General features: G+C 40.7%; 1 pseudogene across 1 annotated transcript in view; it reads left to right on the forward strand.

Moving 5' to 3' along the window:
- Positions 1-2,525: 2,525 nt before the first annotated feature.
- The window catches only part of LOC308645246 (partitioning defective 6 homolog beta-like), a 49,752-nt pseudogene continuing 29,089 nt past the window's right edge, over positions 2,526-23,188 (forward strand). Inside the window, exons 1-3 of the transcript in view lie at positions 2,526-2,662; positions 2,712-2,828; positions 2,883-3,508. The product of the transcript in view is annotated as a partitioning defective 6 homolog beta-like (transcript). The remainder of the gene's footprint in view (positions 2,663-2,711; positions 2,829-2,882; positions 3,509-23,188) is intronic.

Raw genomic sequence — 23,188 nt, forward strand, 5'->3', positions numbered from 1 at the left:
AGCCTATTGTATACTCGAGAGTATGGTGCATACTATTCACTGGTAAATGGAAACTCTTATTCCTAAAATGAGGGCCCCCACCAATTCCGGATATTGAAAGCACCACAAATTTTCAACTGTGATTCCAGATCTGGAGTTCAACACATCTGTCCAATGTAGCAAGGTTAGGCCCCTGCCCCTCCAAGACACCAAGCAGGGCAACTAGAGGTCTCTTTGAGTATGAGTAGCTCTCAGCCTATAGCCACACAGAAAGCTTATTCCAACCCTAAACCTTTCGGACCCCAGGACAGAGGCCCAGAACTCTGGCCACTAGGGGCAATGCACAACCCACAGCCTGTTCTCTAAACCAAGCTGCACTGACAAGGACCGGACTGGGACATCAGGATAAACTCATCCTGCATATGATAAATTGAGTCCTAGAGAAGGAAAGAAATTAGGGCACAGTTCTGAGGAAGCTGGTGGAAAATCTAGGACCAGAACCTGAGCCAGAGCCCTCCCAGAAACTTTGCTGACACTCTCCCATGTGCCATTTCTCAATTCTGCCCTTCTCATTTGGACTAGCCTGCAAGTTCCTTACAATCCTGGGCCATTCTGAGGGATCCCAGATATCTTGCATATTTCCTTATTGGAAAACACCAGGATTACAAACAGCCTTGGATCTGATTCATAACACAAAAAAGGAAAATCCACACACAGAGACACATACACACCCATGCTCCCTGCACAGAGGGCAGCAACAGATCCCAGTCTCCAGGCTGCCCTAGGGGGCTATCTGCCTCCACACAGAAAGGGACTCCTTCATTGTGCTCTTCCACTGCATGCTTCAACCCCTAATGCACACATGCACACACACACAAGCACACCCATGCACACACAAGGAGCAGGTTGGCCCACAAGGTCTACAGCCATGCATAATCTTGGGCTTACAATTCCTAAGATTTATACATGGCAATGTAGGCCAGGCTGAGTAATGGGGGGCTGACAAGGGAAGGGCCACACACTCTCCACACAAATACATAATCATAGCCTTATTGATTCACACATATTCACACTTCATACAAATATAGACTCACAGAAACAGATCACACATACAGATTCACATACACACAATACCTAGATATACACTTGGACATCTCCAGACAAACGCATATATGTTGTCACATACTCCACCCACATGTCCTCACACACCCACACAAATACACACACAATCATAGCCTTATTGATTCACACATACTCACACATATTCACTCATAGCCTTATTGATTCACACATACTTATTGATTCACTCCTTTCTGTATGGAAATGTTTTCCTTAGCCCCTGCAACTATAAACATGCCCTACATCTACAGGTACCTGGGAGGTGATTGTTATGAATCCAGAGGCCAGACTTAGCTCCAGGCTGGCCCCAGGGAGAGTGAAAAGGCAGAGGAGCAGCAGAAGCCTGTCATCTTCCTGTGTGTGTGTGTGTGTGTGGGGGGGTGCTGAGAGGAGAAGACCCTGCCTAACAAGAAAGCAGTCCAGACTACGACTTGGTACCCTCAGTGAGGGAGCTTCCTGGAGATGGCTCTAAGGACTGAGAATGTGGAGGTGCAGGAGAGAGTCTTTATGTTTCCAAACTGAAACTCTCTCCTTTGCTGAAGGCTGGGACACTTTTTGCAAGTTCTTTAAACATCCTCCCCCAACAGGCCTGCTTGTCCCGAGGAGCTTGTCTCTCCTTTAAGATCACATTACTGAGACCCACACACATATTCCATCACAAAACAGGCTCCCACCCAGACACCTCAAGGCATGCCTCCCACCTGAATAATCCTCATGCTGCATCTGATCCTGTATATATCTTTTTATATATATTTATTTTTTAGCTGTAGGTGGTGGACACAGTTCCTTTATTTCATTTTTATATGGTGCTGAGGATTGAACCCAGTGCCTCACACTTGCTAGTCAAGCCCTCTACTACTGAGACACAAGACCAGCCCCCTACACAGATCTTAAAGATGCCAGAGGTATACCTTGCCTCTAGCCCCACAGACCCCAAACTCACAGGCCACACCTCCAGCCCTGCTGAGGTAGACACCCACAAAGGGTAAGCCCCCTTCTAACATGTCGGGTCCTGTCACCAAGTGGCACCTCTAGAGAAACTTCATTCTCCCACCCAAGGCACCTGCACCCTTTGCGATTAGGTCCCAGTACCTACCACCTTTTCCAGGTTGTTCTCCAATTTCTGCTGGGTCTCCAACCCTGAGAGACACAAAGCGGCAGAGACTGTCCTCCCTCACGCCTCCCTTACCCCATGGAGGCCACAGCAAAGCCTTGCACAGAGTTCATTTGGCTTGGATCCTGTCGTGAGCCGCTTTAAGGTCTGGCGGCTGCAGCGGCTGCGGTGGCTGGGGCTCCTGCCTTCCTGAAGCTCCTGTGCTTCCTGGAAGCCGAGATAGCAGAGTCCTTGTCTCCAGCTATCTGGTGATGCCGGCGGGGGCTCTGGCGCTCAGGACGCAGCAGGTGGCTTTGGCTCCTGTGCTCTAAAGATGGTTGCAGTGACAGTGACAGCTTCTGCGTCCTGGAGGTGGCTTTGGCTCCAGTGGACCTTTGCTATGGCGGCAGCAAGGCTGCGGCATTGGCTCTTGGCTCCAACAGCAGCAGCGGCAGCGTCGTGGGTTGCAGCGTAGTGGCTCAACAAGGTGTTAGCTCCAGTAGTTCCTGTGCTCTGGCAGAAGCGATGGCGCTGGCATTGGCTTCTTGATCTGGTGGCGGCAGCGGCATTTGCTCCAGCGTTTCCTGTGTTCTGGCAGCAGTGGCGACTTTGTGCTCTTGGTGGCTAGGATGGCTCGGTGAGGCGGCGTCAGCGATTCCTAAGCCCCGGACTAGGCGTTGGCTCCCAACAGTTTCTGTGCTCTGGCGGCGTTGGCTCCATGCTCTGGGGCTCTGGAGGCGGTGGCGGTTCCTGCGCTCCCGAAGAGGCGTTGGTTCCAACGGTTCCTGCGCTGCGGCAGCGGCTGGGGGCGGCGGCGGCAGCCGGGAGCGGCGGCGGCGGTGGCCTTGGCCCCAAGGTTCTTGTGCTCTAGCGGCAGCTGTGGTAGTGGCGTTGGCTTGGTGTTCTGGTGGCAGCGAAGGTGGCGTCAGCTCCCTGCTATGGAAGTGACAGAGGCATTTCCTGCGCTCCCAATGAGGCAAGGTGTTGGCTTCAACAGTTCCTGTGTTCTGGCTCCAAGATTCCTATGCTCTAGCGGCAGCTGCAGCGGCGCCAGTTCAGTCTGTGCTCTGGTGGTAGTGATGACGGCGGCTGCTGCAATGGCCTTAGCTCCAACGTTCCTGTGCTCTGGTGGCAGTGACAGTGGTGTGAGCTCCCTTCTGTGGTGGCAGCAGCAGCAGCTCCTCTCTGCTGTGGCGGCAGCGGCGATGGGGCTCCCTGATGTGGTGTTGGCATTGGCAGCGGCAGTGGCAGAGGCTTTGTGCTCTGGTGGCAGCCACTGTGGCTTCCTGCCTGCCCTGGTGGCATTTGCTCCCTGCTGTAGAGGCTCTGTGACTGAGGCTTCCTGCTGAGGCAGAGATGGCTGTGGGACTCACTGCTGTGGTGGTGGTGGAGCGACCACAGCTGCTTCTATGATCAAAACACAGCTACTGCAGCAGCTGTGCTAATGGTAGCAGGGAAATGGACACTTGCTGTTGGTTAGCTCAAGTGCCCTGCCCTGAAGTGCCATGCCCTCAGGGGGCATGGTGGCAGAGACAGTTCATAAATTTGGACCAACAGTGTTGCTACTTTATCCAAATCCTTTTTAGCATAAAGTAGAACCAATAGCATTGACAAAAGAGATATGTACATGCTAGCTCCGCACACTCAAGCACCAAGCCTCTGTGCAATGTTAGGAGACAGATTTTGGCGTTTGGATTCAGCATACTCAGCACCCCCTAACCCTGTAAAACAAAATTGGTGGTGAGCTTCTGTGGTCTGCTTGAATACCTGTGAGTAGAGCCTGCTATTAAGAACTGCTTGGCTGTGCAGTCCTGTCACTAACTAGGAATTCACCCGCCAGTACAAGCAGGAAACTACTTACACTACAGGGACGTTTTAGCAAGGTGTACTTATTTATATATATGAATACAAATAGGATTTTATTTTCTTCATATAATTTCGCATATTATTCATTCAAAAAATTGATTTAAAAATTAGACACAGGCAATACATGGTGGCACATACCTGTAATCCTAGTTATTGGGAAGCTGAGGAAGGATGGTTGCCAGTTCAAATTACCTTGTTATTTTAAATGACCAAGAGAAAATCTATTTCCTAGAATTTATGTGTTTTGCATAAATTGCCAAATTTGAGGATCAAGAGTTCTCTAGTATTATATCATTTTCATATCAATATCTGTAGGGTCATTGAAGGTGCCTCTTCTTTTATGTAGGATATTGACAAATTTTGTCCCATGCCTTTCAATCAGTATGGTTAAAAATTTATCAATTATGAGGGTTGCTTTAATATCCAGGTTTACACTGAATTTTCTTTATTCATATTATTTTGTCTGTTTTACTGATTTGAGCTTCATATTTTTAATATTTTGCCATAGATTTAATGTTTTCTTTTTTCACTGTGAATGCTCAGGTTAATTATTTTAAAACTATTTTCATTCTAATAGAAACATTAATGCTACACACATTCCTCTCAACACTATATAAAAGCACTCCATAGATTTTACTTGTATCTTCAACCTAGTCTAAATTTTTAAAAATTCTATTTGTACCTTGGATTCATGGATTATTATAGTATGCTCTTTTATTGCCAAATTGTAGGGATATTACACATTAACTGTATCTCTTTCTCGTGTGTATATGTGTGTTGCCCACAAATAGACCCTGTGCCTCAAGTAGGCAATGTGAGTGCTGTACCACTGACCTATTATCCCAGCCCCATTACTATTGAACACATACTTTGTATTGTGTCCAGAATAAAACATTTTGAGGTTTGTTTTACCTGTGGTCTAGATTGTTGAATATTCTGTGTGCATTTGAGAAGTGTCCTTTTTGCTATTGGTGGGATTTTTCTGTAAATAGCTGATGATTTTGTAAAAGTCATTTTCTTCTATGAATTTGCTGAATTTTTGTGTAAGTTTTCTATGTGTTGTTGAACAAGTACTGTTGAAATCTCCATATTTGTCATTGGATTTAAATAGTTTGCTTATAGGTCTATAGACCTATAAGCAAACTATTTAATATATAAAATAGACCTATAAGCTTAAAATATTTAAAATTTTTTTGGGAGAACATGCAAATTTAGGATTGTTAAGACTTATGGAATTTTTCTGTTAATCAGGTAATATGCGTTCTATCTCACATAGAAGTTCTGAGGCTTATTTCACATCACTAGACCTATTTTAGACTTCTTTTGGTTAATGATTTCATAATACAGATTTTCTTCCCATTGCTCAAAAGATGATAAATGATTTTAACTAAATGCCTGCCAATACAGAAATATCCTTATTGTAGTAAGTTTTTATTTTATTCTACAGTATCATGGAAAACATTTTATAGCTTTTTTATTAATATTTATTTATTTATTTAAGTTTTCTACATTTTATAGTTTTTTAATTTTGAATTTTGTAAATAAAGTATTAATATTACTTTCAGACGATGCTTATTAATAGTGTGAATTTTCTATACTGTGAAAAATTCAAATTTTATAGTAGTAAAATTTGCACTGATGATGACCAGTCATACTGACACTAAATTTGACTTTCTATATTTTGTAAATGTTTGACATAAACTGAAGCAAATGTGTCCAGAATGAAGAATGTTTTTAAATTGAGTGTGAAAATAAAAATTTGATTTTTACTCTTGTCTATTGAAGCTATTTAAGTTGAAAATAGTAGTAAAAAGGATAATACTATATTGCTAAGCTAACACATTTTAAAAATAAATCTAAGATTATGCAGGCATAATATTGGAATTGGAACATAAAATAAATGAAGGACAAAAGGTAAAAGTCAAGTATCTCACCATTGGAGTGGAATTTTGTTCTGTCTTTTCAATTTTTCTCTAAATCTTTAAAGATTTACCCTAAAACTCTCTCTCTCTCTGTGTGTGTGTGTGTGTGTACACACATACACATAAATGCACACACATATTCATTCATTCAACAGAAAGGGTTCTAGAATATACTTTATGGACAAACCAGAGAAAAGTTTTAACTGAGGAAAAAAGAAATGTTAAAAGCAGTAAAATGTGAAAACTTTATTTTTGAAGGTAGAAAACTAGCAAAATGTCCTTTATAAAATAAAATACCAGAGCTTCAGGAAGGTGTGGGGCGGTGAGTCTTCTATGGAGTTGCTTTTCACTTAGGGATACATGTTGATTCCAGAGAGTGTTACTTAAAAACAGGATCTGCTTTACTTTTGACAGCTAACATTTAAAAAAAATATTGCCCAACTAAGTTGAGACCCAAGTAGCTATAAGATAAAGAAAATGGAAAGTCAGAAATTGATAGGCCTTTACAGAAGCTGTAATTAAGCTTGTAATCATTACATACTTTGAAATTGCAATCTTGTATTTTCAATTCCTGGAACTCTGAGTAGTAATAGCAGAATTAAATATACATCTATTTTTAAGGAAAATCATATGAACTAGCTGTGTGTACAATGATTCCTATACTTAGCACTTACAATCTTCTACATTCACATGCACACTCATACAGACATGCACACAAACAAAACACAGAATGAAGACATGGAAGACAGCCCATAGATATAGGGTTCTAAGACACAGGTTTTATAATTTTGTTTACTTTATTTAAAAAGTAAGAAGTACATTTTGAAAATGACTGCAGACATAAAATAATAAAATAGTCTAAAAGGAAATGCTGTGTTTAGCCAAAAGGCAATTAGAATATTTTATATCTCAGTGGCAAGTTTTATCTTAAATTTAAATACACTGAAGCATGAATTAAAGTACATGGGCTGGGGAGTAAGGTTGGAAATTGGAGGAGACAGAAATAAACAAAGAAGTCCATATTTAACTGTGGTACAATGCCAAGTTAGGATAAAACATAGACATTAAAAATTGCATGTTAGGGGGCTGGGGTTGTGGCTCAGTGGTAGAGCGCTTGCCTTGCACATGCAAGGCCCTGGGTTCGATCCTCAGACTACATAAAAATAAATAAATAAAATATCTTAAAAAAGAACATATATTTTTTAAAAAATTGCATGTTAGGACTGGGGTTGTGGCTCAGCGGCAGAGTCTTCACCTAGCACGTGTGAGGCCTTGGGTTCAATCCTCAGCACTACATAAAAAGAAATAAAATAAACAAAGGTATTTTGTTCAACTAAAATATAAGATTAAAATAAAAAAATACATATTAATGAATGGATGAATGAATGAGGTACAAAATATATTCAGTGAATTATCAATTATCATGTATTTGTTTAGCATTTATTTTTCTCTGTTTGGTAAGTAATACCATCATTTATGATGCTATTCTTTTGACACAATTTTTTTTAAATTAGTGCTTGGGATGTAACTCAGTTGAGGGGTGCCCACTTAACATCCATGAGTCCAGTGTGTGATCCTTAGCACTGAAAATAAGGAGAAAAAAACTTATTGTTTAAACCAAAACAATATCAAAAACTAGTTATGTGATTATGGACAATTCAGAAATACCAATGAAGGTCTGAGATAGATTTATAAAATTTCTGCCTTTATGTTTGGCACATGAACCATATATCCAGTCATAATACTCCTAATATGGTCTAATTTATGCCAGTACTTTGACTTTTATCAGCACCTATATGGAACCTAAAGGGAAGGCATTGATTACTCCATTTATTAGATATAAGAAACATTATTTCAGTAAGAGAATTCCTCAATATTATCCTTCAGAGATATTTTTAAATAAATCATTATTATTTAAGTGAAGTCAATGAAAATCATTATGACTTTAGTATAGAAACATTTATTTGCCTCATAAAGAAAAAAACTCCAATATTTGACATTATTTAAAACTGAAAGTCTGGGCTTGGGTTGTAGCATGTGGAAGGCACTGAGTTCTATCCTCAGCACCACATACAAATAAAAGTAATGGTTTTGTGTTCACCTACAATTAAAACAAATATTTTAAAAACATTGAATGTCTTGAGTAAAATTTATGAATGATGGTTTTATTCTAGAATTCATCTCCTAATGAGACATATCATTAGGATATTTAAATTTTTTTTTAGTTGTAGATGGACACAATAGCTTTTCTTATTTTTTAATATTTTTTAGTTGTAGTTGACACAATAAGTTTATTTCATTCATTTATTTTTATGTGGTGCTGAGGATCAAACCCAGCACCTCACATGTTCGAGGCAGCACTCTACCACTGACCTATAGCCCAGCCCCCCAACAGGATATTATGTCACCTAAAAACAGTACTTAATTTGTGGCCAGCACTGATGTCATCTTTCAGGAAAATTCCTACTGAATATTTCCTAATATTTTCCCTACTCTCATGTCTTTTCCAGACTATTTCATATGCAAACAACAACAACAAAATGATCAGCATGTTTCCTGAAACTCCATTCTTCTCACAGAGCAGAAAGATAAGTTGGTCTGACCATTTTTTTTCTCTTCCTGTCTACTCTGTCATGAGTTGAGTCTTCCTACCTGAAAATAAATCAGAGTGTATGAAATTAACTTCTGCTATTTAATTCTGTCTGCTTCAGGAAATGAAATGAGTTATCAAACCTGAAGCAAATTTATCTTCTTCCTCTTATTTCCCTCCTCTCTTTTAGAAAAACTTTCATGCAATTCTATTTTGTAAGGATGGGATTTAGACCCCATCACTGAATTTAATCTTTCTTATAAGATTAGCATCAAACACTGCTTGAAAGTACTTGACTCATATTTTCAGTCAGTAACATTTACAATTAACCATGATTTTTGGAAGACTCCACAAGTTCTAGGCATTTACTGCTACATATTTAGATACACTTAATTACATGTAGACCTTCTATTTTTATTGCAATACCCTACAAAATATTTCAGTGTTTTAAAACTATTTTACAAGAGGAGAATCATTTCACCAAATGAAGAATTATACCTGCTAGGTGGTAGAAAAGAATTGAGAAATGATATTATAGTACTAAAAGAGAGCTTAGAAATCAGTACAATTCCCTTATTTTTACAAAAAGATAAGGCTCAGAAGTGAAATGAAATGAAATTTTCAAAAAGTATAACATTTCTGTTCGATCTTCTCTGGATTCAAAACCATGAATTGTGCTAATTTCTACCCTCATTGGGTTCTTTCTCTTATTATCCATACTTTTCATTGTTTACTACCTCAATTCATCATTCCAACTAACATTGATGAGTACCTATTCTATATCACATACTGTTCTAGTTTTTGAAAATACAAAAGTGAGGGAAAATTAAATTTTCTTTATCATCCAAGCTTATATTCTCATAAGGAAGATGGGACATAAGAAAATGAATAAATTAATTGCATAAAAGAGGCAAATGAACCATGGAGCTAACAAAGCCCAATTTTTCAAAAAATCTCCTAAGAGCAATTTATAAGATTATAATAAATTTTATTTAGTCACTATGTAGTATAACATACATACCTCTTCATCTTATTCCTCCTGTATAATTAGAAATCTGTGTCCTTTGACCAACATCTAATTCCCCAACTCCCTCTTCATTCAAATTTTTAGATTTCATATGTAAATAAGACTGTGAATATTTGTCTTTCTGTTGAAGCTTTGCTTCACATTAGAAATGTCCTCCTGATCCATCCATGTTGTCACAAGTGATAAGACTTCTGGAAAAAGGAAAAAAAAAGTCAAATAGAAATCCATTCTGTATATGTACCACATTTTTACTCATTCTCCAATTGGTGGATAATTTGGTTTCATCCAAGTGTTGAATATTTTGAACTATGCTGCAGTAAGCATGGAAATACACATATCTTTTCAAAATATATGAGCCATATATTTGTAGGTAAGTACGTAGGTAGATTGATTCATTCCATGGAGTATTGCTGAATCATATATGACCATATGGCCTCTTTAGTTTTAATTTTACAAGAAGTCTCCACAGTGTTTTTCATATGGCTGTATGTATACTCCTACCATTAGCATATCAGAGGTTCACTGTTTTACATTTCTTCTCTGAAAATTCTTATATTTTATCTTTTTATAACAGCCATTCTAATGGTGTGAGGAGATATATTTCTTGTAGTTTTATTTTTCATTATGTTTATGATTAGGGATATTGATCATTTTTTTCATGTAAAATTTTTATCATTTTTATCTCTAGAGAAGCATCTGTTCAAATTCTTTGCCCTATATTAAATATTTTTTTTCATGTGAAATTGAGTTATTAGATTTTCTTATATCCTTTACACATTAGCACCTTATGAGGCATATATTCTTCAGATAATTCTCTTCCATTCAATAAGGTTTCTCTTTACTCTGTCAGTTGTTTTCTTTCCAGAGCAGAAGCTTTTAGTTTGATGTAATCTCATTTGTCTACTTTTACGTTTGCTTATGTGTACATATCTTGGTCATTCTTATGTCTTGAAGTTTTTCCCCTACATTTTCTTCTAGTAATTTTATAGTTCCAGGTCTTGTCAAAAGAGTTGTTGCCAAAACCAACATTATGGAGATTTTTCTCTATTTTATCCTTTAGTAGTTTCATGGTTTCAGATATTTTAATTTAAAATTCTAATCCATTTTGAAATCTTTTGGTATATTGTGATAGACAAAGTCTAAATTTATTCTTTTCCATTTTGCTATGTAATTGTCCTAATACCATTTATTGAAGACACTGTTCTTTCCAGATTGTGTTTAGTACTTTTATTGCAAATCAAATGACAGTAAATATTTCTGGTCTATCTGTTCCATTTGTCTATGTATCTGTTTTTATGTCAGTACCATGTTGTTTTGGTTACTATATCACTGTGGTTCATTTTGATGTCAGGTGGCATGATGCATACAGCTTTGTTCTTTTTGTTCAAGTCCTTTTGTTATACTTGTGGTCATGTTTCATATACATTTTCTGTTTGAATTTTCTGTTTTTCTAAAAATTGTTGTTTCAGGGGGCTGTGATTGTAGCTCAGTGGTAGTGTGCTTGGCTAACATGTGTGAGGGAGTGGGATCAATCCTCAGCACTGCATATAAATAAATAAATAAAATCCACTAACAAGTAAAATAAAATATTATTAATAAAAAATGTCATTTGACTTTTGGCAAAGATTGCATTGTCTGACTCTTTAAGAGAACTTTGTGAATTGTAGATCTTTAAATGTTACTAGTTCTTCTAATTCATGACCATGGGAGGTTTTTCTTTTTTGTATCTTCTTATAATTACTTTCTAACATGTTGTACTTAGCCACCCTAAAATACCTCCTATCTATTCTCCTGTTAATAAACCTCTTCATTAGAGTTATCCTCCAAATTAGCTAAGATATATTAATCCCCATACCCTCACATCTTTCCTCCTAAACATAAAGTCCTATACCTGATCCTCAGTTCTCTATATGCCACCAGAATCTGTATGCCTTTGGTGAAGCTAATGAATATATTTTAAACTATAATTGAATCCAACATCTCTAGACATTGTCTCCCATCACAAAGGAGAGATCTCGGAACTATACAAGAGCAATACTAATTTATAGGTGAAAAATAATAACACAACAGTCACACAGAGCTGGAAAAAAACATGAGCAACATGAAGAAACAAGGAAAGAAAGGGCCACAAACAATGCAGGACAACTCAAAAAATAGAGGAGATAATAGCTATAGCAGAAAAAAATGTCAGATAAAGATTTTAAGATATTCATGGTTCAGATGATATGGAGTCTTAAGGAGGACTTTAGACAGCAAATTCACACAATGAAAGATCACTTTGACAATGAATTACATAAACAAATCCAAGAAGCAAAAGATCAACTCTACAGGGAGATAGAGATTATACAAACAATCAAACAAATAGAGATCCAGGAAATGAAGGAAATATTAAACCAAATTAAATACTCAAATGTGAGTATCAGCAGCAGAGTAGAACACTTAGAATTCAGAACATCAGACAACAAAGGCAAAGTATATCATCTTGAAAAGAGTGTAGACAGCTTAGAAACCATGAGCACAACATCCAAGAAATTTGGGATAATATAAAGAGACCAAATTTAAGAGTTATTGGGCAAGAGGAAGGTATAGAGGTCCAAACCAAAGGAATGAGCAACCTCTTCAATGGAATAATTTTAGAAAAATTTCCAGACATGAAATGTTGGGAGTCACCCCGGCTCCAAAGACTAACTTCCTCATCCCCCAAGACAGCGGCAGGAAGAGCCATCCAATAGTGAGCCCTGCTGACTCACATGATCCTTACCCACCAATCACAAAGTGCCCCATGCCAACTGTCAAACCATTAAACTGTTAAACTCTCAAAACACCCCCAGGTCTATAAATGTGAGAGCTGTTCCTCAATAAACAGGTACTTCTCAGTCGATGATCCTTGTCCAGTCATTCTTTCATTGGTACCAGAACCTGGGAGGGGGGATTCCTCACTGTTTGAGGGCCCCCTCTCTCAAGGCTTGCCGTCCTTGTGCACTCTTTCGAGTGTTACTACTACTCTACTCGCACAACACTGGCTCATCAGTAAGTGAGTTCCCCTACCAGGTATCCAAATTCAGATGGGCTATACGCAGGGGCTTTGACCATGATCATCCGTCAAAACTCTGACACCCAATCTGGAGAGAGAACACATCCCGCCACGACTTTCACAGTCACAGTGGACTCTCTGGAACCTGGTCACAATTCTCAGAGAGCTGTTTAACTTCTGCCAGCACTCAAAAAAGTGGAAGGAGATCCCCTATGTTCGTTCTCACCCCAAACTATCCAGCAGATGAACCCCCTCCCTAATGATCTCCCCTGTTAGCTCTGTCCAGCCCCTCAGGTGCTCTCCCTGACTCGGCTGAAACCTTTAGTCCCCCCCAAACTAGATCTTGCTCCCTAGTCCCACAAACCATGGCCCCCTTAAGAGAGGTTGCTGGACCTGAGGGCATTATCCGGGTACATGTCCCATCTCTATGAATGACCTCACGCAACTCGAGCGAAGTTTGGGCTCATTCACCACAGATCCCACCACTTACATAAGAGAGTTTCAATGGGTCCTCTAGGCTTATAGCTTCACTCACCATGATATATATATAATTTGCTAATACTCTCCTTCTTGAGGAATGTACCGGAGTCTAGGAACTTGCCAGAGCCCATGGGGATGAAACTCAACGAGGTAATCCCAATCACCCTCCGGGGCCACTTGCTGCCCCAGATCAAACTCCCAACTGGGATTATAATACACAAGCTGGCATACAGAGTAGGGACCGATTCTCCACATGTATTATTGCTGGGCTCAAAAAAGTGGCACATAAAGGCCATCAGTTTCCAAAAATTACAAGAGATATTCAAAACCGAGAGGAGACCCCATCAGAATTTCTGGATTAGCTTATAAAAGCCCTTCAGCAGTATACTAACCTAGATCCTGAAACCCCAGATGGCCATCATGTCCTTATGACATATTTCCTCTCAAAGAGCTACCCCGACATCCGGGCCAAACTAAAAAAGCTGGAATAAGGCCCTGCCATCCCCCAGACTGAGATCTTGGTGGTAGCCTTTGGTTTTTCACAACCGGGATGAGGAAATCGAGCACCACAAGCAGAAGGCCAAACACAATAAATTTCAGATGCTCGCCCAGGCCCTGCAGGGTGCTTCCTCGGGTTGAAGCCCATCACCACAGGTCAACCCCCCCACCACATGCCTGCTTCAAGTGTGGCAAGGAGGGACATTGGGCCACAGCATGCCCTGCACCACGCTCTCTGTGTACCCCGTGCCCTAAATGTCAACAACAAGGTCATTGGGGCTCTGACTATCCTAGATCCCGTAGTGGGCCTATGGCCAGGGAACCCTCCGACCTTCTGGGCATGGCAATCAAATATTGATGGAGCCTTGGGTCCTTGTCCCCGCTGTAACGATCAATAGACAGGAAACCAGGGTGTGGATTCAGGTGGATGGACACAAGGTTGACTTTCTCCTTGACACCGGGGCTACCTTCTCAGTCCTGACAGAATTCTGGGGGCAAACAATGCCGTCCACCTCTCTTCTTGTCGGGGTAGGAGAAAAAGACCATCTATCCAAGAAAGACTCCCCTATTACTCTGATCCATAGACAACTTCCCATTCTCTCAGATGTTCCTAGTTATGCCCCAATATCCAGTTCCTTTGCTCTGCCGAAATATTCTCTAAATTCAATACAACAATCAACATCCGGTCTCCTGGCATCAGGCCCCAGAATTGGCCTGTTCATCTTTTCTGGCCCTTTTGGCAGAATACTGGCCATTCTGCTCCACTTGTGAGGCTGACATGAAACTCCATACTAAAAAGGATCACTACCCCTTACCTACAAACCTGGTTGATTCGACCCACACCCCCTTCACCATTTCCTGCCCACTAGTTAACACCTTCCCCAGTCAGGTTCAATACCCACTGTCCACAAAAGATCTTCTGGGCCTACAACCTATTATTCAGGACCTTCTTAGCAAAGGGTACCTCCGTCCTGCTCATTCCCCTTACAATACTCCCATACTAGTGGTAAAAAAGCCAAATGGGTCCTATGGCTTAGTTTAGGACCTACGACTCATCAACACCTCTGTTAGGCCCATACATCCTTTGGTTCCCAACCCATACACCCTGCTGTCTCCGATCCCCCACACTGCCACCCACTTCTTGGTCATAGATTCAAAGGATGCTTAGTTCTCCATTCTCCTTGCCCCTGAATCACAAGATCTTTTTGCCTTTACCTGGACAGATCCCACCACCAGACAGTATCGACAACTAACCTGGACTATCCTTCCTCAGGGATTTTGAGAGAGTCCACACCTCTTTGGACAAACCTTGGCCTCTGACCTCCAATATTTTCACCCCTAGGGCCCCAAATCCACCCTCTTGCAATATGTTGATTATCGTCTGGCAAATCACTTTGCCCACCTGTGGGGAGGAAAGCAGCACCCCACCACAGCTTTTAAGGCTATGGGGGCCCTCAGGGACTCCTTCCTTGGGCAAATTTGAAAGTCCTAATCCTCTCACCTTTAAGACTTGGCTGCTAGAGAGATGCTTACCCTCCCCTTCCTCTCTCTTGCCCTGCCTCTCTATTTCCCCTATTTCTGGCCCTGGGAGTATCCGACCTCTCCAGGAGGGGTCCCAAAAAGCCTTGGCCAAGGTCTCCCAAAGCTTGGGCCCCATCCAGGATGAGAGCTTCGACTGTCAGGATTTGCTGACTACCAATCTCTGCAGCTCGAACCTGCCACTTAGGCACTCCTGATTTTTGGCTCTAGCAGGGACGCCCCTTTTGCCAATAAATCAGTTTCTTCCATCTCTCTTATATCACTTGTGTCTTCTTACCTCCTCCTTACATGGTTAATGTGTCCTCTCTGCCAGTCTACTCTCCCCTACAATGCCTCTTGGATCTAATATAGCACCCAGGCCTGGCCCACTTATTTCTTAGACAACCAAAGCAGATGGCCCCTTTTTGGGTCCCTGGATCCCTCCATTCTAAGGGATCTCTACAATTACTCTGAGCATTCAAAAAATGTGTAGAGATCGCTTATGTCCATGCTTTCTTCTTGCTCAGATCCAATCCTGCTCTCTGCATCTCTTGCAAACTTCTACAAATTCTTCTAGCCCATCCAAAGGGCACTCAACAGATGACTCAGTTCTCCTACTTAATTTCTTGGCCTGGTGCTCAACAGATGACACAGTTCTCCTATTTAATTTCTTGGCCTTAAAGGGATATTGGGCCTCTCCACAAAAGGCCCAAGTAGCATGTAAAGAGGTCACATATCTAGGGTTCTGTGTTTCAAAGGAAAAAGGCCATTACAGTAGACAGAAAATGGCTTATTGTGTCTATACCTACACCAAAGACCAAAGATGACATACTCTCCTTCTTGGATTTGGCTGGCCTCCTTCAGGGCCTGGATTCTCTCTCCTTGACAGGCCGCTATATAATCTGGCCAAGGGCCCCCAAGATGAACCCCTACTCTCAGTGGTAGGGAAGTCCTTTATAATCCGTAAAAAGGCCCTTGTCTGGGCACCCACCCTGCATCTCCCTGACCCTTCACCCTCTATTTACTTGAAAAACAGGGACAAGGTCTGGGCATTCTGGGTCAGGAATATGGCCCCACATTTGCACCAGTGGCCTACTTATCCAAACAGCTTGACCCCACCATCAGGGGCTGACCCCCATGCCTCAGAGCCCTAGCAGTGCCCCTTGACCTCCAGAAAGAAGCACACAAGCTTAATTTTGGCTCCCCATTAACCATCTCATCTCCTCACCATCTAAAGGATTTCCTCACCTACAAGGGGCTACAGTCACTTCCTCCTTCCAGGGTACTATCTCTCCTTGTCTCATTCCTTAAAAATCCCTCTATCTCTTTTCAGCCCTGCTCTCCATTAAACCCTTCCTTCCTCATCCCATCTTCTTCCTCACAAGATGCCATCCACCAATGCCTAGAGTTATTAGAGATGATTTTACCCTGCCCTACCACCATTTTTGAGGGACCCCTGCCCTCTTCAGACCTCGTCTGGTTCTTAGATGGTAGCTCCTTTATACACAAAGGGGTTAAAGTGGTGGGGTATGCTGTCATTTCCCTCTCATGCATCATAGAGGCAAAACCTCTCCCACCCAATACCACCAACCAACAAGCTGAACTTGTAACTGCCACAAGGGCATTCGAGCTAGCAGAGGGAAAAACCCTCTCCCTATATACAGATTCCAACTATCAGGTGCCCTATCCTGAAAGAAAGGGGGCTATTGACCACCAGAGGGATGACAGTCATTAATTCCACATTTATTTCTGGCCTACAAGCCTCCAGGCTGCCTTCCCCACTGGGAATAATCCATTGCAAGGCCCACCAAACTGACTCCTCCCTTACTACTATGGGGAATTCCAAGGCTGATCAAGCAGCTCTATCAACAACCCTACAGAGCTTCACCTCCTCTCTGCTACTCTTTGTTACCACTGGGGATCTGCCCAAAGATCCCCAACAACTCTTCCAGTTTCTTCACTCTCTATTCCATTGTAGTCCACAGAGTTTCACTACTTTCCTTCACTCCTTTTTCACCCTTTCCCCACTCAATAAGACCCTCCTACAACAGATCACTTCCACTTGTCAGATCTACCAGAGAACCAATACCAATACTCCATTAAAACCTAAACCTTTCCCTTCTCATCAGGCCCATGGTCATACTCTGGTTGCAGACTGGCAGATTGATTTCACCAACATGCCCCAAGTAAAAACCATAAAATATCTTCTTATATTGGTAGATACTTTTTTGGGATGGGTTGAAGCCTTTCCTATTTCTAACAAGGATGCCTCCTCAGTAGTTGATCTGTTGCTTTACCCACATAATCTCCCATTTTGGGATGCCCACTTCTATCCAATCAGACAATGGCCCAGAATTCACCTCGCAGATAACTCAGGGACTGGTTCACACGCTATCACTCCCTTGGCATTTCCATTGCCCTTACCACCCCCAGGCTTCTGGAAAGGTTGAAAGGTTCAATTGGTTCCTTAAAGAGACCCTCACAAACTCACCATGGAATTAAGCTTGGACTGGGTAAAGGGGCTCCCCTTGGCTTTATTGCACATTAGGGCCTTGCCAAAGAAGCCTTATAATCTCTCACCTTTCGAAGTTATGTATGGCCGTCCCTTTGTTCCTCCCGGATTGCCTACAGAACCCCTACCCATCTCCGAAACCTATGCCCTGCCCCTCCTTTTCCATCTATGCTCTGAACTCTGGTACTATCAAGACTGGCTCCTTCCTGACCCCAGTCTCTCTCAAAACCCTACTTCCTTAACACCTGGTCAACTTATTTACTATTGCTCACCGGGGGAACACCCTCTAAAACCAAAATGGGAGGGTCTTGCTCAGGTGATTATGTGCACACCCTTGGAGGCCAAACTCAAGCTATCTAATAACCAACTTAACTCATAGATTAACATTTCTAGGCTTAAGCCCAGTGCTCCTACACCTTCATCAGAAGTGCCAACGATCATCACCTGTCATTAAGTACTCTTGTCATCCCTCCCCACAAGCTCCCCCTCTCCTGTAATGTTCTCCCTTATTTCTGGCCCCTCTTGGATCCTCTCTTCACCCTATGTCTGGAGATTCAAGGCAAGTGACACTAAGGGCCCCCTCCAGCCAGACCCCCCTTCTCCTTATTACAGACCTCCCTATGAAAAGGTTAAGAATGTAAGAATTAAGTTCTGTTTTCCTGGAACCTGAAATTCATGTAGAAGTTGAAAATAACTCCCAGAAATGCCCACTAAATGTATGTTAAAATATCCCCTGATCATCTGGTTGCTCTACGAAAACAACCCCTCCAAGCAACTGTGAAATGATTGGCTATGCTGTATGTGAAGTCCCTGCCCTCTCCAAGGAAAGTATATAAGCTCTGCTTAAGCTGTTCCCGGGACTCTCTGCTCTATTCAAGTGAGCTCTGAGCCCCAGCATGCTGGACCCCCAATAAACCCTTTGCTGTTGCATGAGGCACTCTCTTGGTGGTCTCTTCCTCCGACACTCGCCTGACCTTTACACCTACTTGCTTGGATCTGGCCAGTAGTGGGACCATTGTGTATTGTCCTCTTTATGTGCCTGTTTCTTCCCTTTATCATAAAGTTCATTCAGACTCAGGTGGGTAAAATTTCTAATCAAGCTTTTAACTAGCTTCTCAGGAATTATGAACCAGCCAGTTCTTCTACACCTCATAAGTCCCTGGAATATCTACTGACATCATCATGGATCTGTGGTGGAAAGGAACCTTCATTGATCAGGTTCCTGAAGATATACCAGTCTTCTCTGCCCTCCTGTGGGGATTCCTTATTTCCCTCCTCTCTGATTCTCCCACCCTGCCCCATCTCAGCAGGAAGCAGCCAGAATGAGTCTACGCCCACTCACATTTAATAACAAAGAGGGGGGAATGTTGGGAGTCGCCCTGGCTCCAACATTACATGAAGAGGAAATGAAAAATAACAATGAAAATCAATAGTAACTGTAAATGTTAGTGGCTTAAACTCACCAATCAAAAGACTAACTTCCCCATCACTGAGACAGCAACAGGAAGAGCCATCCAGTGGTAAGGATCACATGATCCTTACCCACCAATCAGAAAGCACCCCATGCCTACTGTCAAACTGTTAAACTGTCAAAACTGTCAAACTGCCCCCAGCTCTACAAATGTGCAGAGCTATTCCTTAATAAACAGGCACTTCTCCGATGAGGAGCCTTGTCCAGTCTTTCATTCATGAAGAAACGGAAATCCAAATCCTAGAAGCCTACAGAACTCTGCATGTACAAAACCACAAGAGATCCACACCAAGACACATTATAATGAAAATGCCCAACACACAGAACAAGGAGAGAATTTTAAAAACCACAAGAGAAAGGAAGCAGATTACATTTAAGAGTAAACCAATTAGGTTAACAGTGGATTTTTTCAACACAGACTCTGAAAGCTAGAAGATCCTAGAACAATGTATTTAATTTAATTTTATTTTTTTAATTATTAGTTGTTCAAAACATTACAAAGCTCTTGATATATCATATTTCATACACTTGATTCAAGCAGATTATGAACTCCCAATTTTACCCCATATACATATTGTAGATTCACATCAGTTACACATCCACTTTTTACATACTGCCATACTAGTGTCCTATCCTCTACTATCCCCCCTCCTCTCCCCTCCCATCCCTCCCATCTTCTCTCTCTACCCCATCTACTGTAATTCATTTCTCTCTCTTGTTTTTTTCCCCTCACTTCCTCTTATGTGTAATTTTGTATAATAATGTGGGTTTCCTTCTTTTACCATGCAATTTCCCTTCTCTCTCTCTTTCCCTCCCCCCTCTCGACCCTGTTTAATGGTGATCTTCTTTTCATGCTCTTCCTCCCTATTCTGGTCTTAGTTGCTCTCCTTATATCAAAGATGACATTTGGCATTTGTTTTTTAGGGATTGGCTAGCTTCACTTAGCATAATCTGCTCTAGTGCCATCCATTTCCCTGCACATTCCATAATTTTGTCATTTTTAGTGCAGAGTAATACTCCATTGTGTATAAATGCCACATTTTTTTATCCATTTGTCTATTAAAGGGCATCTAGGTTGGTTCCACAGTCTAGCTATTGTGAATTGTGCTGCTATGAACATCGTTGTAGCAGTATCCCTATAGTATGTTCTTTTAAGGTCTTTAGGGAATAGTCCAAGAAGGGCAATAGCTGGGTCAAATGGTGGTTCCATTCCCAGCTTTCCCAGGAATCTCCATACTGCTCTCCAAATTGGCCGTACCAATTTGCAGCCCCACCAGCAATGTAAAAGTGTACCCTCTTCCCCACATCCTTGCCAGCACTTGTTGTTGTTTGACTTCATAATGGCTGCCAGTCTTACTGGAGTGAGATGGTATCTTAGGGTGGTTTTGATTTGCATTTCTCTGACTGCTAGAGATGGTGAGCATTTTTTCATGTATTTGTTGATTGATTGTATGTCCTCCTCTGAGAAGTGTCTGTTCAGGTCCTTGGCACATTTGTTGATTGGGTTATTTGTTATCTTATTGTTTAATTCTTTGAATTCTTTGTATACTCTGGATATTAGGGCTCTATCTGAAGTGTGAGGAGTAAAAATTTGTTCCCAGGCTCCCTATTTACCTCTCTTATTGTTTCTCTTGCTGAGAAAAAAGCTTTTTAGTTTAAGTAAGTCTCATTTGTTGATTCTTGTTATTAACGCTTGTGCTATGGGTGTCCTATTAAGGAATTTGGAGCCTGACCCCACAATATTTGTAGATCGGAGCCAACTTTTTCTTCTATCAGATGCAGAGTCTCTGATTTGATATCAAGCTCCTTGATCCATTTTGAGTTAACTTTTGTGCATGGGGAGAGAAGGGGATTCAGTTTCATTTTGTTGCATATGGATTTCCTGTTTTCCCAGCACCATTTGTTGAAGATGCTATCCTTCCTCCATTGCATTAGCCCCTTTATCAAATATAAGATAGTTGTAACTTTGTGGATTAGTCTCTGTGTCCTCTATTCTGTACCATTGGTCCATCCACCTGTTTTGGTACCAGTACCATGCTGTTTTTGATACTATTGCTCTGTAGTATAGTTTGAAATCTGGTATCGCTATACCGCCTGATTCACACTTCCTGCTTAGAGTTGCTTTTGCTATTCTGGGTCTTTTATTTTTCCATATGAATTTCATGATTGCTTTATCTATTTCTACAAGAAATGTCATTGGGATTTTGATTGGCGTTGCATTGAACTTATAGAGAACTTTTGGTAATATCGCCATTTTGATGATGTTAGTTCTGCCTATCCATGAACAGGGTATATTTTCATTTTCCATGTGATGTAGGATTTTTCCTTTCTTCTTTTATCATTGATTTCCAGTTTCATTCCATTATGATCAGATAAAATGCCTGGTATTATCTCCACCCCTTTATATTTACTGAGGGTTGCCCTATGGCATAATATATGGTCTATTTTTGAGAAGGATCCATGTGCTACTGATAAAAAAGTATATCCACTTGATGATGGTTGATATATTCTATATATGTGAGTTAAGCCTAGGTTATTGGTTGTGATATTGAGTTCTATAATTTCCTTATTCAACTTTTGTTTGGAGGATCTGTCCAATGGTGAAAGAGGTGTGTTGAAGACACCCATAATTATTGTGTTGTGGTCTATTTGATTCTTGAACTTGAGGAGAGTTTGTTTTATGAATGCCGCAGCACCCTTATTTGGTGCATAAATATTGATAATTGTTATGTCTTGTTGGTGAATGGTTCCTTTTGACAGTATATAATGTCCTTCCTTATCCGTTTGGACTAACTTAGTCTTGAAGTCAATTTTATTCAATATGAGGATAGCCACCCCTGCTTGCTTACGAGGACCGTGTGCTTGGTATATTTTTTCCCAACCTTTCACCTTCAGCCTGTGTATGTCTTTTCCAATAAGATGTGTCTCCTGGAGGCAGCATATTGTTGGATTTGTTTTTTGAATCCATGTTACCAAACTATGTCGCTTTATTGGTGAGTTTAAGCCATTAACGTTTAGAGTTACTATTGATATATGGTTTGTACTTCCAGCCATGTTTGATTATTTATCTTTATTTTTTAAAATTTGATTTGTTTCTCCATGATTTACTTTCCCCCCCTGCCCTCTGGCTTTACTGAGGTACTTCCCACTGTTGGTTTTGGTTATTGTTTTTCATTTCTTCCTCGTGTAGTGTTTTGCTCAAGATGCTTTGCAATGCTGGTTTTCTGGCTGCAGATTCTTTTAACTTTTGTTTATCATGAAAGATCCTTATTCCGTTGTCATACCTGAAGCTTAATTTTGCTGGATACAAAATTCTTGGTTGGCATCCATTGTCTTTCAATGTTTGAAGTACGTTGTTCAAGGATCTTCTCACTTTCAGCGTCTGTCATAAAAAATCCATTGTTAACTTTATTTGTTTACCCCTGAATGTAATCTGCCTCCTTTCTCTTGTAGCTTTTAAAATTTTCTCTTTGTTCTGTATATTAGATATCTTCATAACAATGTGTCTTGGCGTTGGTCTACTGTGATTTTGTATGCTTGGTGTCCTGTATGCATCTACAATTTGTATATCCATTTCCTTTTTTATTTCTGGAAAGTTTTCTATAATTATTTCATTCAGCAGGTTGCTCATTCCCTTGGTTTGAACCTCTAAACCTTCCTCTATCCTGATGACTCTTAAGTTTGGTTTTTTTATGTTATCCCATATCTCTTGGATGTTTTTCTCACAATTTTTTACCAGCCTTTCTGAGTTGGCTAGACTCTTTTCAAGATGATATATTTTGTCTTCATTATCTGATGTTCTGGCTTCTACTTGCTCCACTCTGATTGTGATACTCTCATTTGAGTTTTTAATTTGGTTTATAGTTTCCTTCATTTATAGAATTATTGTTTGATTTTTTTATAATCTCTATCTCCTGATAAAGATGCTTATTTTATTCTTTTATTTGCTTGTGTATTTCATTTTCAATGAGTTCTTACATTGTTTGAATTTGCTGTCTCATATCCTCTTTAAGATTCCATTCCATCTGTCTAAGGTATTCTTTGAGTTCTTTATTTGACCATTTTTCTGATGCCTCTAG

Source organism: Spermophilus citellus (assembly GCF_964194105.1).
Source record: "Spermophilus citellus genome assembly, chromosome: 3".
Classification (NCBI taxonomy): Eukaryota; Metazoa; Chordata; class Mammalia; order Rodentia; family Sciuridae; genus Spermophilus; species Spermophilus citellus.